This window comes from Gopherus flavomarginatus, chromosome 1 (genome assembly GCF_025201925.1).
Source record: "Gopherus flavomarginatus isolate rGopFla2 chromosome 1, rGopFla2.mat.asm, whole genome shotgun sequence".
Lineage (NCBI taxonomy): Eukaryota > Metazoa > Chordata > Testudines > Testudinidae > Gopherus > Gopherus flavomarginatus.
The window spans coordinates 355998672-356015669 of NC_066617.1; the positions used below are offsets into that span (position 1 = coordinate 355998672).

The following is a 16998-nucleotide window of genomic DNA, read 5'->3' on the forward strand; positions in this document are numbered from 1 at the left end:
TTACAATCTGCTGCCACTGCTGAGTTCTTCTCACACACAAGTACCCACTAGATTTAACTGGTGATTCACATAGTGTGTGTATGAGGCATTTGCTTGTTTAATTTCTGTTGTAAATGCATTTATACACCTTCTTTGCACCCTGACATAACTTTGGCAACATCGAAGCAAGAACATAAGGTATTCTGAAGGTCAAGACCCAGTTCGTGGAGGTCTTTCAAAATTTGTTAAGTATCAGAGGGGTAGCTGTGTTAGTCTGGATCTGTAAAAGCAGCAAAGAATCCTGTGGCACCTTATAGACTAACAGACGTTTTGGAGCATGAGCTTTCATGGGTGAATACCCTCTTCGTCAGATGCATGTAGTGGAAATTTCCAGGGCCAGGTATATATATGCAAGCAAGCTAGGGATAACAAGGTTAGTTCAATCAGGGAGGATGAGGCCCTGTTCTAGCAGTTGAGGTGTGAAAACCAAGGAAGGAGAAACTGGTTTTGTAGTTGGCAAGCCATTCACCGTCTTTGTTTAATCCTGAGCTGATGGTGTCAAATTTGCAGATGAACTGAAGCTCAACAGTTTCTCTTTGAAATCTGGTCCTGAAGTTTTTTTGCTGCAGGATGGCCACCTTAAGATGTGCTATAGTGTGGCCAAGGAGGTTGAAGTGTTCTCCTACAGCTTTTTATATATTGCCATTCCTAATATCTGATTTGTCTCCATGTATCCTTTTCCGTAGAGACTGTCCAGTTTGTCCGATGTACATAGCAGAGAGCCACTGCTGGCATATGGTGGCGTATATTACGTTGGTGGACGTGCAGGTGAATGAACCGGTGATGGTGTGGCTGATCTGGTTAGGTCCTGTGATGGTGTCGCTAGTGTAGATATGTGGGCAGAGTTGGCATCGAGGTTTGTTGCATGGATTGGTTCCTGAGCTAGAGTTACTATGGTGTGGTATGCAGTTACTGGTGAAAATATGTTTCAGGTTGGCAGGTTGCCTGTGGGCGAGGACTGGCCTGCCACCCAAGGCCTGTGAAAGTGTGGGATCATTGTCCAGGATGGGTTGTAGATCCCTGATGATGCATTGGAGAGGTTTTAGCTGGGGACTGTATGTGATGGCCAGTGGAGTCCTGTTGGTTTCTTTCTTGGGTTTGTCTTGCAGTAGGAGGCTCCTGGGTACACATCTGGCTCTGTTGATCTGTTTCCTTATTTCCTCGTGCAGGTATTGTAGTTTTGAGAATGCTTGGTGGAGATTTTGTAGGTGTTGGTCTCTGTCTGAGGGGTTAGAGCAGATGCGGTTGTACCTCAGTGCTTGGCTGTAGACAATGGATCGTGTGGTGTGCCCGGGATGGAAGCTGGAGGCATGAAGGTAGGCATAGCGGTCTGTAGGTTTTCGGTATAGGGTGGTGTTAATGTGACCATCACTTATTTGCACCGTGGTGTCTAGGAATTTCAAAATTTGTTGTGTAATATCTTCAGAAGTGAGGTCATTCAGTTGGGCTACACCACTAAGTCCCTCATTGGCTTTGCCATCAACAAAGTAGTATAAAACAGTAGACAGACTTTGTACATTCATAGCACCCCTTGTCAAGTTTTTTTTTTGCCTGAAATATGACATTACATCACCATTTTTCTGAGTATCTTCAATAATATCTTTCAAGCTCATCTTCATAATATCAATTTATTTCATTCTGAATTTCAACAGAAGTGTACTTTGCATTTTTCAGAATGTCCTTGAATTTTGGATCTTGTTCTGCAGTAAACTTAAGTAGGTTGATGAAAATTCCTAATGGATTGTCCAGAGTATGATCTATGTCCTCGGAGATTATGATATCTTGGTCTCTTCCTCTCAGAGTAAACTAGATAATTTTTGCCATGGTTTTTAAACAGTACTTGTTTCTTTCATTTGTGAGAATGACACCAAAGCAGCAATTGTGGCGCCTGAAAAATGAAGTTATGATAAAACATCATAATCAAATTCGTAATTCAGTAATGTTATTGAGCAAAGTAATAAAATTACAAATATTATTTCAGTTTTTTTTCTACACTGGATCTAACACATGACATTTTGGAGCTTTTTCTCACAAGGGATTCTTACAGGTGCTGAAGAGCCTGTTTTTAAAGGGTTTCTTTTTCTCTCTCTCTGTATTTTCTCTTGGCATGTTGACTTATAGTTATTCATGATGGGGAAAATTCCTTCCATTTTAGTTTTCCACAGCTACACTTTCTTTTCAGTTTCAACTTCAGTGTTTTCCCCATTAATGTTAATGGTCTGCCATTGTCTTTTCCGGGTTGTACAGTGCTGAGTAACTGAAACTCGTCTCCTCTGGCTGGGGAAGTGGCCCCTCCCTGTGTGATTTTTCACCTCCCTGTAGTGAGGTGAAGTTGAATGTTGCAGCACAAATTATGAGCACAGTTTTATATACATAGATTCATAATCACAGTTTCTGTACATTTCCCATAATAGCCGTCGCGTTGAGAACATTACAAGCTTTCATAAGAGACCTTACTTGACATATATTTATACACAGTAATATTGTACACAACCAGTTGATTCAACTGAATATTCTTTGGGATTCAGCCCCTGGGTCCCCCTTTAGGGTGTCTGGACCCTGATTGTCCCAGAAATTTAGAAAAAGCAAAATAAATTGCCCATAACTAATCTGTTCCTTGCTGCAGTCCAATCAGCCATTTCATTCAAGTGGACTAAGCAGTTTTCACATTTGATTAAACTTTTGGCTTGAGAGAGTACATTTTTCCAATTGCAAAATCCAGATTGGATAGAAACCATAGCAGCTCCCAATCTGCAGGGTGGCTTACAAAGTGTATATCAAGGCTATATATAATCCCCACTCTGTCACTCCAAGTGCAGAAAGTAGGGGCCTGCACAGATTCTAAAAATTAGTACTTGCCACTCAAGGCTTGCATTACACTCCCAAGGTTACAGCTTTTCTTTGATCTTGGTTTGGTAAATGCTGCCACCACCCAAATGCAAAAACAACAACAACAACACCTTTGAACCCAGGAAGGAGCATTTGAAAATTCCTCCCTGTGGGGTACCCTCAAGCCCTACCCATCTCCCTCTCCTCCCCCCCCGGAAGAGCTGAGAAAGAAAACAAAGGATATTAGCTGTGGCTATCAACTAATCAAACAACACGCACACACCTTTTAGGACACCAAAAATCCAAACTTGTTATTAAAAAAGGTAAATTTTATTAAAAACAATAAGGAAAAAAATATATCTGGAACTTGAGCCTTTTGCTAGATCTTAAAAGAAACAATTACAAAAATTAAGCACCCAAAATAGCTTTGGGGGGGGGGGTTCAGCTTAAAGGGTACAAGCAAACAAAAGCATGACTAGAACTTGAATGCCCTTCTAGAACCCAGAAGCCTTAGATGGAATGACTAGGGGACTGTGACACTAATGCAGAGTCATGGGGAACTCCTTAATTGACCGACTGCTAACAGGGTTGTGAGTACCATTTCTGTTAAAGCTGATAAGGCCTTTTGTTTTCCTTGTCGGTTGTATGCACACCCTAGCAATGCTGCTTGGAATGTGAGGGCTGGTCCACACTATGGGGGGAAATCGATCTTAGATACGCAACTTCAGCTACGTGAATAACGTAGCTGAAGTCGAATATCTAAGATCGGATTACTCACCTGTCCTCACCGCGCGGGATTGATGTTCGCGGCTCTCCCTGTCGATTCCGCAACTCCGTTGGGGTTGATGGAGTTCCAGAATTGATATAAGCGCCCTCAGGGATCGATATATCGCGTCTAGATGAGACGCGATATATCGATCCCCGAGCAATTGATTTTAACCCGCCGACACGGCGGGTAGTCTGGACGTAGCCTGATTCCTTCTGAGGACATGCTCAATTGAGATGTAATATTGACTTGGTGTCCAACAGACTGTATTAAGAAGAACATGGAATGGATTTTATTAACACTATTGAGCTGCTTGTGAATGATTTTGTGACTCTACTTGCCTGTATATGTATGTGTATGTGTGTGTGCGTGTAATATATAAATTCTCTGGAAAATTTGTTTAATGACATTTTTTTACTCCTTTTGAGTGCTTAAACAGCTACATCTCGCGACTTTTCAGGGTTTGTCTGGTGACTTCCTGCTATGTGAAGTTAGCAACACTGCTGCAGAGGCCCTCTGCAGATATTTTCTTACCAGGCTTACACAATTTTTATTATAGCATCAACAAACATGCTTAGTTCAAAGACGGACATGAATACCCCCTTCTCTCCAGGCTGCTAGAATTGGGACTCCTACTCTGTGACCTTAGAACTACAATCGCTAACCTGAGGAAACTCCAACTAAAAAACTGGAACACACCCCATTTCTACAGAGGAGGCAAAAGAATTTCTGATGGGGCAATGTCCCCTTATATCCTCCTCTCCCAGCTATGGGCTATCGCTCTGTGCTACTCAAGTGTCGTTCTGCATTATGACAGCCTAGCTCAAGTGAGAGTTAACTTGAACTAATAGTACAGTGAAGACCACTCCTGACTTTGACAGCAAAGAGGTAGTTATCCTGATGATGGGTGGGCAGTAGGTGTTTGTTCACTAGGAACTAGACAGACGTCATCAACTCATCATCAAATGTCTCAGTGTGAGAGATATCATCGATCTGTGTGTAACAGTCACTGTAGAGGGTCTTTAGACAGCGGCTGATCTTACACCATGATTGTTGTAATGCCTAGAAACAATGGGTCTCTGCTGATGTAAAAAAGTGAAACTCCTTTGGACCCAAAGGGGCTACACCCATTTACACTAGCAGAAAATCTGACCACTTTGAGGAGTCAGTTAGGCCTGATTCTCCTGTCCAAGTATAACTCAGGAGTAATTTGAATAGATGAGACTGTTACAAAACAGAGATGAGAAGAAAATCAGGGCCAGATTTTCATCCTTGACTCTCATGCTACCTGCTTTTATTCTGAGTCTGATGTGTTAGGATTGAATGTACCTCTTTTTCTTTTCCCCTTCTGTGTCTGATTTAATAACAAAATGGATAGGAGAAGTTAGGTGCGTAAGCAAGAAGGCACCGGAGAGCGATCTATATAAATACACCTTGATTTGCCATGTAATTATTTCCACAGCCTTTCAGTTTCATTAGGGATTCTGGTGCGAGTCAGGATGTCACTTATTTTTATTTAAAGGTTACGGGAAGGAAAATGAGTACTGACGTCTTCTCCAAGCAGACCTGATTTATCAGCTATCTGCCGTAACTCCATCATTGTTCTCTTCTACACTAGCTTGACTTTCTATATATGAAAGGGATATTTTCAGCTTGTTACGGGACAGTGGCCTCTCAGTTTGTATTGTTCAACTGTTGGGTTTTTATACTTTTTTTATTTTAACTGTAATTCTCTAATTAGCTGCCATGAGGATTTGTGACCAAGTAGTAGGTACTGAAGCTCTTTGTGGAAATGTTGACTTTCTCCAGCAGATACAGCTTGTTAACCCCATCCTAGCTATAAAGTAGCATGTTCCAGCAGGTAGCCTGCTGGTTTGGGAATCAGGACTCCTGGTTTCTTTTCTGGCTCTGCCACTGACCTACCTTAAGCAAGTCACATCCCAACTCTGTGCCCCAGTTTCCCCGCCCACCCTTTATCTTGTTTTTATTTAGTCTGTCAGTTCTCTCAGGCAAAGACTTTCCTCAAACTGTACATATACAATACTTAATACAATGGGCCCCTGATCTTGGTTGAGGTCTCTAGGCACCACCATAATACAAATAATAAGGTAGGTGTGAGTGGCTCTTAGCACAGGTAGAACTAGAATCTAGGGACGAGAGGTCCTGGAGGAAATTCCTAGGAATAGCACACCTCGGAGAAAACTTAAGCTAAGCTATATTTTGAATTGTTTCAACAGCCAATCTAAAAAACCACCCCAGGAAGAGGGATGTGCTGTGTGATCAGGATTTTGAGGACATCTGCAATAAATTATCTTGGGAAGAGACAAAGGAAAGTTGTGAGGGATAGAATGGGGACCACTCCAAACAATGGTGGCACACAGCTGGATGCACTTTTGATTCAGCAAACATTCATAGAGTTGCCTCGTATACTGGACTAACTCCAGGTAGGTCAAGTCCAGTTCCTAGTGGACCTAGTGATCACAAAACGACCACTGTAATTGGCACTTCATTGGTAGTCTCAGGTGAAGACCACAGGAGATAGGAGTTATCCTTCCCTCTGCTCCAGCACCTCAGGGTTGAGAAACAATCTTATGGCAGTGTCCATGCTGTGGATAAAGGACTTCAATCCAGGATCTTTCACAATCACTGAGAATGCACTACAAAAGAAATAATCTCCTATTTTCCTCCATATCAAGCTCCACAATTTGTAATGGCTCTGATGCTTCTGCTATGGAAGACCATGACAAAACTCCCATTCACTTTTATAGGGTTGAGTCTTGCTCTCGCTAAAAGGAAGAAGCTGCTGCTAGGGTTTTCTCCCTGAAGGCACAATTTGCTTCTTTCCCTTGGTCTGAAATGCCTGGATTTCATTTGACCTTCAAGGCATACTGGAAATCCCCTCTTCTTTGCTAGGGTGCAGGGGGAAATGGGGGAAGTCTGTGATGGAGTATTTAGGGAAAGTGAGGTCGTTTCCTTTTCTGGTTATTGCTGTAAATGGAAGGTTGCTGCTGATTTTGTCCTTGGTGGGTTGTATCTTTATATACAGTAGAACCTCAGAGATACGAACTGACCACTCAACCACGTGCCTTTGGAACTCGAAATACTCAGGCAACAGCAGAGACCCCACACGCGCACACACACGAAAAGCAAATACAGTATAGCTCCCATTCTTTAGGTGTTCCTATGTCTGAAGTTCTACTGTAACTATCAAGGATGCCTAGCACTTGAGGTCATAGCGTCTGTTTTACAAAAGTACCAAGAGATTGAAAGCCTTTAGAGGTCAAGGGCAGTTGCTCTGTAGTGTGTGTGTGTGTGTGTGTGTGTGTGTGTGTCTGATTCCCATTCAGGGCTTGTAGGTGCCACTCCAATACATTCAGTACTATATTTTCATGCATCTTCAGTTCCTGGTTCTGGCTGAGCCCAGAAAGGTGGAAGTAGTTTGGGAACAGAGCTATTTCTGGCTAAACTGAAAGTCAGGAGTGCTTCAAATCTTATAAAAGAATCTGATTTTTTTGAGATACACAACTCAGATTTGAAAATCCAAGTCAGTCTAAAGGCTCAGATAAATATTTCAGCTTTTTGATGCTTGCTTCTCCAAATGCTTTGAAGTTTGTTGCCAAAATGCATGCACCTATGCAAGGTCTGTGAAGGACAAAAAGTAATGCATGCAACAGTAAACTATTTTGAATAGAGCCATTAGACCGACTAGAAAAGCGCAATCTAAAAAGACAGGAAACCCTCTAGCAACAGTGGAAACATTAACAGGAACACTTTATCCTAAATAAAAAACATTCAGGATGACATATCAAAGCACAATCGCCTCTAGTGTTCCATGCAATGTGTTACACGATTTTACAAGTCAGGTTAAAAACAAGTGGCATCTCACAATGTTCACAGCGTGTGTGTGCTTAATTTTTAACCAAAATTTTTTTTTCAATATATATAAATCAGTCTTGTTAAATGCCTGGGTTTGTGGAAATTTGAAGGAAAACCGTTTAAATTAGATTCAGAAATATAGTATCTTCACTGCAATGGGAAAAAAAAAACCTGCTGCATTAGAAGACATCGTTAGGAAAGCTAACCTGTTAACAGAAAAGTCACATACATCTGTGTCCTGCAATTTGCCTTCCGTGTACAAGGGAGAAGAGAGGAAAATCTTGCAGACACACTTGAATGCCTGTGTGAAGATATGCCATGACTTAGTTCATTCTGCTATTCCACACCCCAGACAGGGGACTCCTTAGACTTTGTAGTTATTATTCTGAGTCTGGCTGTTGAAGCTGTTTCACTCCATAACAAAGGTTGGGGGTATTTAGATCTGGCATTTAAGTTTTAGTCCTACATACAGACCTTTTAGTTCCTAGTCCTACTAGGAAAATTTGGATTATGTCTGTTCAGATTTTAAACTACCCCCCTTTGCCCCCTTCGAATGTGGAAGCATTCCAATCCTGGCTTTTGATTTAGGTTCTTTTTTCAGATTTCTGCTTCCTGTGACTAGTCTGCGAAAACCTTTAGCCTAATTAACCCCTGATGGCAATACCAATTACCTTAATGAATAGGTTAAATCTAATCTCTAGTATCCAGCTTTTCTTCATACTGCCCTATGGGCCCCATTCAGCAAGCGTGTGTCATTTGCCTATGGCTTACAATGCAGAGAAGGAAAATCCATCCCTTAGCTAGGAGTTGGCAAGCTATTTGGGAATTGGGACAATGAGGTGCTCAAATATCATGGCAATGGGCATGTTGTAAGAAACCAATTAGAATAAAATGTCTGAGCTCACTGCCTCCCATGCCCCACTGCTCCCAGTATTTTGCCCCCTCCTTTCTTATACTGCTGGGACTGGGCAATTCAAGGAACATGTGGCAGTCTTCAGGCTGCAATAACTCCTATGCACTGTTCAGGCAAGAGGTGGAGGGTACATATCCCTGTCACCAACCATGGAACTAGGTCTGCCATTAGTGATAGTATGCACTGTTGTTGTAGCCATATGAATCCCAGGATATTAGAAAGACGAGGTCAGTGAGGTAATACCTTTTGTAACCTTCTACTTTATCAGCATAGCACTCTGTCCCGCTCTAGTGGTGGCCAAGGCTGTAGCAGGCTCATCATTCTGGAGCCACCACTATAGGGGGACAGAGCATCACTTCAAACAAGCATGCAGGGGATTACACTTTTATTGGACCAACTTCTGATGATGAGAGAGAGACGTTTTTGAGCTTACACAGTTCTTCTAAAGAAGAGCTGTGTGTCTTGAAAGCTTGTCTCTCTCACCACCAGAAGTTGGTCCAGTAACAGAGATTACCTCACTCACCTTGTATCTCCATTAGTGATGGTGCCATGCAGTCTCTTGAGGGTCAGGGCTGTTTATTTTGGCCATCTGCTTTCCCTAAGCATAATAGTGCTCATCACTAGTTTGTGCCTGGAGGTAGAAAAAAATCTTAAACAGCTCTTAGGCTGAAGATTCTTCTATGGCCATTGAAAACAGATTGAAATTGGGATGTTCTTCGGCAAATAGATTGGGCTGTATCTGAGCAAGCGTCCTATGTCTTGTGAGATTACCAAGCTACATAACATGGCTAATTGGCTAATCTGGCTTTATCCTACTTCTACAGATATGTTATCTTTTTGTGGTGCATGTTTCTGATATCTTGTATCTCTGGTTGCACCCAATATATATATTTACAGCCAATAATATACCTTTCACAATAAAAATCCAACTCACAAGAACAATTATGGGTAACTAGCAAACACTGGAGAATGTTTTGTAAATTGTGATTAGCTACGATCAAAAAAGTTCCTTTCACAAAATTGCATTGTTATTCATGTCAGAGTATTTAAGGAGCTTTAAAATGTTGTTAAAGATCATAGAATATAAGGGTTGGAAGAGACCTCAGGAGGTCATCTAGTCCAACCCCCTGCTCAAAGCAGGACCAGTTCCCAACTAAATCATCCCAGGCAGAGCTTTGTCAAGCCTGATCTTAAAAACATCTAAGGAAGGAGAGTCCACCACCTCCCTAGGTAAGCCAGTCCAGTGCTTTGCCACCCTCCTACTGAAAGTTTTTCCTAATATCCAACCTAAATCTCCCCCACTGCAACTTGAGACCATTACTCCTTGTTCTGTCATCTGGTACCACTGAGAACAGTCTATCTCCATCCTCTTTGGAACCCCCTTTCAGATAGTTGAAGGCTGCTATCAAATCCCCCCTCATTCTTCTCTTCTGCAGACTAAACAATCCCAGTTCCCTCAGCCTCTCCTCAGAAATCCTGTGCTCCAGCCCCCTAATCATTTTTGTTGCCCTCCACTGGACTCTTTCCAATTTTTCCACATCCTTCTTGTAATGTGGGCCCAAAACTGGACACAGTACTCCAGATGAGGCCTCACCAATGTTGAATAGAAAGGAATGATCACATCCCTCGATCTGCTGGCAATGCCCCTACTTATACAGCCCAAAATGCTGTTAGCCTCCTTGTCAACAAGGGCACACTGTTAACTCACATCCAGCTTCTCATCCACTGTAACCCCTAGGTCCTTTTCTGCAGAGCTGCTGCCTAGCTATTTGGTCCCTAGTCTGTAGAAGGTGGGTTTCATCCGCGGCTACAGCCGCCGCTTCTGGCAGGGAGACACCTTCCACCACAGCAACGAGAAGATGCCTGGCCGTGTGGTTAAGCTCCAGGAGGATTATGATGCATGCACATAGGGTGTTGCCTGTGAAGTTCGTGGAGAGCAGATTGCTGCATCGCTCCAGTACTTGAACATGCGAGAAGCAGTCCTGGGGGGCTATGACACCAAACTAGTGAAGTTCCACCCCCAGGATAAAGAGGCTGATGAACCCATCCTGGCCCTAGTTTACATTGCTACACCCCAGAACCCTACCTACCTTGGCCCAGCATCTGAAGAGGACATTGCAGCTCAGATCATTGTCTCAAGTGGTCGTTCTGGACACAACATAGAGTATCTGCTGCGACTGGCAGACTTCATGCGCTACTTTTGTCCCCAGGTGGAGGACGAACACTTGTTTTCCATTGAGGAGGCCCTTGCTCCATCCTGCCCTGTCTATGCCAGGCTGAGGAGCCTTTAGTGGAGGTGTGAATGAGACTCCTATCTCAGAGGGTTGAAAGGGGAGACGTCTTCATTTGAAAATATCAAAGACATGAGGGGGAAGGAAAGCAAGGAAAAAATACATTGGTCTGGGAGAGACATAAGCATGACTGTGAGGAAGTAGTTGGGAGCGAGGAAACTGCTACAAGCATACTTGAGCTGCCACACTCACCACCTGTGGAAACCATGGTGGCCATTTCTGGTCTCCGAGCTGGATGTGAGGATCATGACTGATTGGTGAGTTTTCACTGTCAGGCTTGGTTCTGTGGCAGCCAAATGTGAACAGTATGATGTTCACTCCTCTTCTTTTAGAGAGACAGAGGATACTGTCCTCTTCAGTGCACTTTTATTTTGGAAACCAGTTGAGCTGGACTTGACTGCAGTGTTTCACAGTATAACGGTCACTCTACCTCAGACTGGCAAAGCCACTTGTACAGTGGTGGGGACAAGAGCATGCTTGGTATCAAATGAGACCTCCTCTTTCTTCCCTCTCCCATCTCCAGTACAGTGACTGGACTTTAAAGTATAATACTGAGGCTCTTGTGCAATATAAAATTAATTTGCCTCTATAGGTTCTTATGAGCCCTACCTCCTTATATATGTCTCAAAGGGACAGAACCAATGCACTTACTTTTGCAACTTGAAGATGTATTTACTGTAATGTGTAGTAATACATATTTCCTTAAGAGGGGGAATGTCTGTCTGCTGGTATAACAGCTCATGCCCTGCAGTGCAGGGTGTGGCACACAGGTGTGAGCCCCTTACCAGACCTTGAGTTTACACATGGAGAAAAAGCTGCCCTGACAGTGTTGAGTGGGGAGATGGAAGCTGATGAAGCTGTGAAGACTAAACTCATCAGTTTCACCCGGCAAGTTCCCTGCTGTTAAATAGTGTTTGTGACAGAGCTGCTGCTATTGCAAGGTAGGGTAGTAGAATCCTTCTCAACAGGCTCTGACAACATGGACTAGTCTAGTGCATGGGATTCTTCTGTCCTAAGTGCAAGACTCTGCACTTGTCCTTGTTAAACCTCATCCGATTTCTTTTGGCCCACTCCTCTAATTTGTCTAGGTCCCTCTGTATCCTATCCCTACCCTCCAGCCTATCTACCACTCCTCCCAGTTTAGTGTCATCTGCAAACTTGCTGAGGGTGCAGTCCACGCCATCCTCCAGATCATTAATGAAGATATTGAACAAAACTGACCCTTGGGGCACTCAGCTTTATACCGGCTGCCAACTAGAGATGGAGCCGTTGATCACTACCCACTGAGCCCGATGATCTAGCCAGCTTTCTATCTACCTTATAGTCCATTCATCCAGCCCATACTTCTTTAACTTGCTGGCAAAAATACTGTGGGAGACGGTATCAAAAGCTTTGCTAAAGTCATGGAATAACACATTCACTGCTTTCCCCTCATCCACAGAGACAGTTATCTCCTCATAGAAGGCAATTAGGTTAGTCAGGCATGACTTGCCCTTGGTGAATCCATGCTGATTGTTCCTGATCCCTTTCCTCTCCTCTAAGTGCTTCAGAACTGATTCCTTGAGGACCTGTTCCATGATTTTTCCAGGGACTGAGGTGAGGCTAACTGGCCTGTAGTTCCCCGGATCCTCCTTCTTCCCTTTTTTAAAGATGGGCACTACATTAGCCTTTTTCCAAACATCTGGGACCTGCCTTGATTGCCATGAGTTTTCAGACATAATGACCAATGGCTCCGCTATCACATCCGCTGACTCCTTTTGCACGCTTGGATGCAGCGCATCTGGCCCCATGGACTTGTGCTCGGCCAGCTTTTCTAAATAGTTCTGAACCACTTCTTTCTCCACAGAGGGCTGTTCCCCTCCTTTCCATGCTGTGCTGCCCAGTGCAGTAGTCTGGGAGCTGACCTGGGGTCTAGCTAAATGTAACCAAAATTCACGTTTACATTTTGCCTTTCATCACTTACATATCTGTTATGCTTTCTGCAGTTCACTTGGACAGTGAAACTAGACTTCTTATTTCAAATCTGATATGCTTGGTGCCCAGTGGATTTGTGCTAAGGTTTTCCAGCACCGCTGCTGCTGTTTTCTAGTGTTTGTGGAGAGGAGGGGGCGGATGGAGGGACACTTCTGTTTTTGCAGGATTTCTTGTCTTTCTGAAGCTATTATTCAGTGTCCCTTTTAACTGTGCAGTTTTATGCTTTTTTTTTAACTTTCTCAGTTCTGACTCCAGTGCAGTATAAAAATCAGAATCTCATTAAACATGCTGATTTGTGCCAATTATTTTCTGCAGTTATAAAGAGAGTAGAAAACAATAGCTGCTCAATTTTCCTTGTATATCCAATTTTTGGGTATTCTTATGCCTTTAAAATATTTTAAATATGTAATTTTATACTAATATTGGAGTTGTGGCCCTTGTTCATAAATGCTGCATTGGGACATTATGAGTTGTTTTTTCTCTCTTTCTGTATAGGACTGTTCTGGGTAACAGCATATGGAATCACTAGGAGTTAGTGGTCTGCAAATATTGAATGGAGAATGTACTCAGCAAACAACTGAACTGGTAAGCAGGTTGCTTTATTTTTTTTGTTTTTCGATTTTTAATCTTGATCTGTGTGAAGGGGTTTGCAGTCAGATTCTGTTCAATTAAATGTTTCTTAAAATCAAAGGCTATTCTGAATTTCTCGCATCCTCTGTTTGCCTGAAGAACTTTAATGTCAGCAAATTACATTTATTCCATCTCTTTAAAGATAATGTTTTCACTCTGCAAGTAAGCCATTTTATTTCATGGTGCATCATGGGGTTATATAGACAGTGTTTTATCTATAGTTGGTCCCTTATTCAGAATCTATGGCATTGAGTTTCACATTATTTGTGCATAAGTAAGAAATCTTTGTTTTGTTTTGTGGAGTTTATCTAGTGCACTGAGTTTGTTGTAAGTATTATACTGGCTGTTAGTTGTTGATGCTAAGAAAGTTTCTAGGTCTATAAATGCCAATGCAGCTTTTATTTCTATCTGAGCAATGCTATTCAGAGATCTTCATGTATTTAAAGGGACACTGTCAAGAAGTATCGAAATCTAAAGGAATGGTTGGTTATAGGGTTACAGTAACTGGCTTACAATGTGTCCTTGAACAAGTCATGTTGCTTTTCTTCTTCAGAGTCTCCATCAGTGAAGTGAGGGGCGGGTTAGGGAAGGGAATTGTGTTTCTGCAAATGAATTCAACACATGTGCAAACTGGGATCCTTCTCTTCCTTCACGTAACCAGTGAGCTCATCAGTCAGCTAATAAAAAGCTACTAAAAACTCATTAAATGTGCCAAGAAAGCACCTCTTCCAAGAAACCTACAGAAAGTGAAATAATTTGCAATGTAACAGTTCACTTGCTGAGTCACTGTCTAAGCTTGTGTCACCCTGCCATTCCTCTGCAATGCCCCCATTGTTTTGTGCACATGCTGTGTACAAAATCTAGATCACAAACTCCTCAAATCAGGGATTTTGCCTGTCTGACCCATGAGGCACAGAGCTGTGTATTGCAAATGAAAGGGGACTGTGATGGAGTGTCCATCCCACACAAGACCTGAGGGGGTAAAGGTGGCTAGGTAGGCCAATTAACTGCTCAGGCTGCACCAGGGAGCAGGGATTGATTAGAGATGTGACTCAGCTGGACAGGATCAGGAGTGGCCTGTATAAAGCCCAGAAGCTGAGAGCATCGAGGGGCTGCAGGGAAATAGTCTGCAGTAGCTCCCTGGGAGAAGGGAAGTGTGCGTCTGGTAAGCCCAGAGACCGGGGAGAGCCAGGAAAGTAGGAAAGGCTCAGTGGAGAAGCAGCAAGGCATAGGATAGTGCAGGCCTTGCCTGCCAGAGAAGCAGCTGTTCTGGAGCTGTGATTTGGGTTAAACCTCATTGAAACTGGTGGGCATAATAGCCACCTTGGATTTGGGATAAATGTAAGAAGCAGCTAAGCTCCTTCATGGAACCAGAACGGGGGAAGCAGCTTTCACTCAAAGCACAGGCACATGTGGGTGGAGATGTCTTGCTGGCTATTGTTTTGTATGTCTGTGCAAACGGACATAGAAAGGCAGAGAAGCCAAGAGAAAGAAGCACCAGATACAGGGTATGAAGCAAAAGACATTGCACTTCCCTGCTTTCCTGAGGGGCCTTGGGGCTGAGATCGAGGAGTTAGGTGCTTAAGAACCTAACCTAAGGTCACGACACTGCTGGTTAAAATATTCTTGCATACAACATTTTGATTCTTATAGAATTCTTTCAACTTCCAATCACAAAGATCACTCAGAAAGGCACCTCTACCGATGAAAGTTTTCTTAAGCAAATGATGGAACTGTCAGATTTAATTATTATTATATTATGGTGTCTAGTGAGTAGGGCCCCCAGCTGAGATTACTGCCCCTTCTTGCTGTATGTATACATAGTGATAGAGCCTGCCCAGGACAGCTTACAGCCTAAATAGACAAAGATAGAAGGTGGGAAGAAAAACAGCCATGGATGTGAAGTGACCTGCCCTAAGTGACACAGTGCTATCTCCAGCTCAGCCTACGGCTTGCTAAAGTCTCCTGAGTCCCATGCCAGTGCTTGCCCTTTCAGTCATGGTTACAGTGAGGAGCAATCCAGCTTCCAGTTATTTGGATTCATTATCCCCTTCCCTACAGCAGAAAATAATGCTTGCCTACCTCACTAGTAGGGTATTTCTAATGATTAATATTTATGCTGTACTCTGCACATTTGAATTATTACTTATATAACAGCCCTTACTTGCACGACTAGTAAAACGTTGTCACACCTAGATTGATAATATACCGAAATTTTGAAACAAAACTTCTTGATAATGTCCCATTACCTCTGCTTTTCTGTGTAATCATTAGAAATGATCTTGGAATACTGTCCATACAGAATAGAATTGATAGTATTTACTAATGCAGTGGGACTGCTTTGTAATGCCATATGCAAGATGGGACTAAACATTTATAGTTTTGGTGTTTTGACTGATAACTGGAAATGTATGTTGCGGTGGTTGGTGGGGATGAGAATAAAAATGCAAACTTCCCTGCGCAAAACATTTTCTTAAGAGATACAAATGATTAGAGAGAGTGGAGTTAAAAGTACAGAGGGTCTCTGCAGAAGCCGTGGTGAGCTGCACCAGATGGCCTTTCACGATTAAAACCATTGATCAAAGTACTTTTGCACATTCCCGTTTTAATGCAGGTCAAACAATAATAAATGTTGGTCAAAGAAATTCAGACTGCATCTGGAGCATTTTAAATAAATAAAAGAGTTAAACACAAACTAGGACAGAGGCTGAAGGCTCCTGCCAACTCTTGTTTGAGTACTACAAACTAGGTCCTATTTTGTAGAAGACCCCAGGTCAAAGGGAAAGTGATTAATCTTGATTTGCTGGAGAAAAAGACACAGTCCTCCGCCGCAAATGTTTAAAAATGCAGTTTTACTCCAGAAAAGTTGCATTTAATCATCATCCACTGTTTTTCTGAAATGGTTTTGTAGAACTGTGCTACCTGCTGATTAATGGTCTCCTTCAATTTTCAGAACCACCTGTGGAAATGCTGAGCTTGTACACTTGAATTGTTTGGAATTTTACTTTCCACAATTCCCTTGCATACAAGTGCATTTGGTTATATCAGACTTAATAGTTCATGCTGACTTTGTCATTGTACATCCTTGAGATTGCTAACCAGTAGAGTGGTCTCCTCCTTCCCGTGGATTTACATTAAATGCCAGGTGATAAAGTGCTGTTTAGTTAGAGGGGGGATGGGGAGGAAGGAGGACTGTGTAGTGACAGCCACCAGTTAAAAGTGACAAGGAATGTGCCTGCTGAATCTTTCAGCATGACAGTGCGTCTGAATTGAGTAAGTGCCTGGCTTGAGGCAGATAAAGAGAGCAAGTGGTATTGCCACAAGATTCTGAACTGAGCAGTAACATGGATTTAGCCACTTTTTCAAGGGAATGTTTTCGAGGCTTCTGCCTCTACCGGTTTCACATTTAAAGAAATAAATCCCATCACATCAAAGAGCCTTAATGCAACAAGGAGAAAATTGAAATTTTGTCTATTTCAATCTAAAATCTGTGCAGCATGGCTAAGTGTGTATTGGATTGCATTACACTTACAGAAATACTGTTCAGTCTGAAATTATGACTGAATGAATGGTCCATTGTCATCCTTTTCAAATATAAATGTGTATTCAGATCTACATTTTGGACCTTGTCACAGGATAACGGGCCCTTGAAGGGGAGTAGGGCCTAGCCCCTGATCAGC

General features: G+C 42.6%; 1 protein-coding gene and 1 pseudogene across 7 annotated transcripts in view; both read left to right on the top strand.

Moving 5' to 3' along the window:
* Positions 1–11702, top strand: part of LOC127043894 (glutathione-specific gamma-glutamylcyclotransferase 1-like) — a 104576-nt pseudogene extending 92874 nt beyond the window's left edge.
* A 1486-nt stretch (positions 11703–13188) lies between these two features.
* Positions 13189–16998, top strand: part of TENM4 (teneurin transmembrane protein 4) — a 1003172-nt gene continuing 999362 nt past the window's right edge. For all 7 annotated transcript variants that reach the window (XM_050940297.1, XM_050940246.1, XM_050940262.1 and 4 more), the window contains exon 1: positions 13189–13273. The gene's annotated coding sequence lies outside the window, so the exon portion shown is untranslated. The remainder of the gene's footprint in view (positions 13274–16998) is intronic.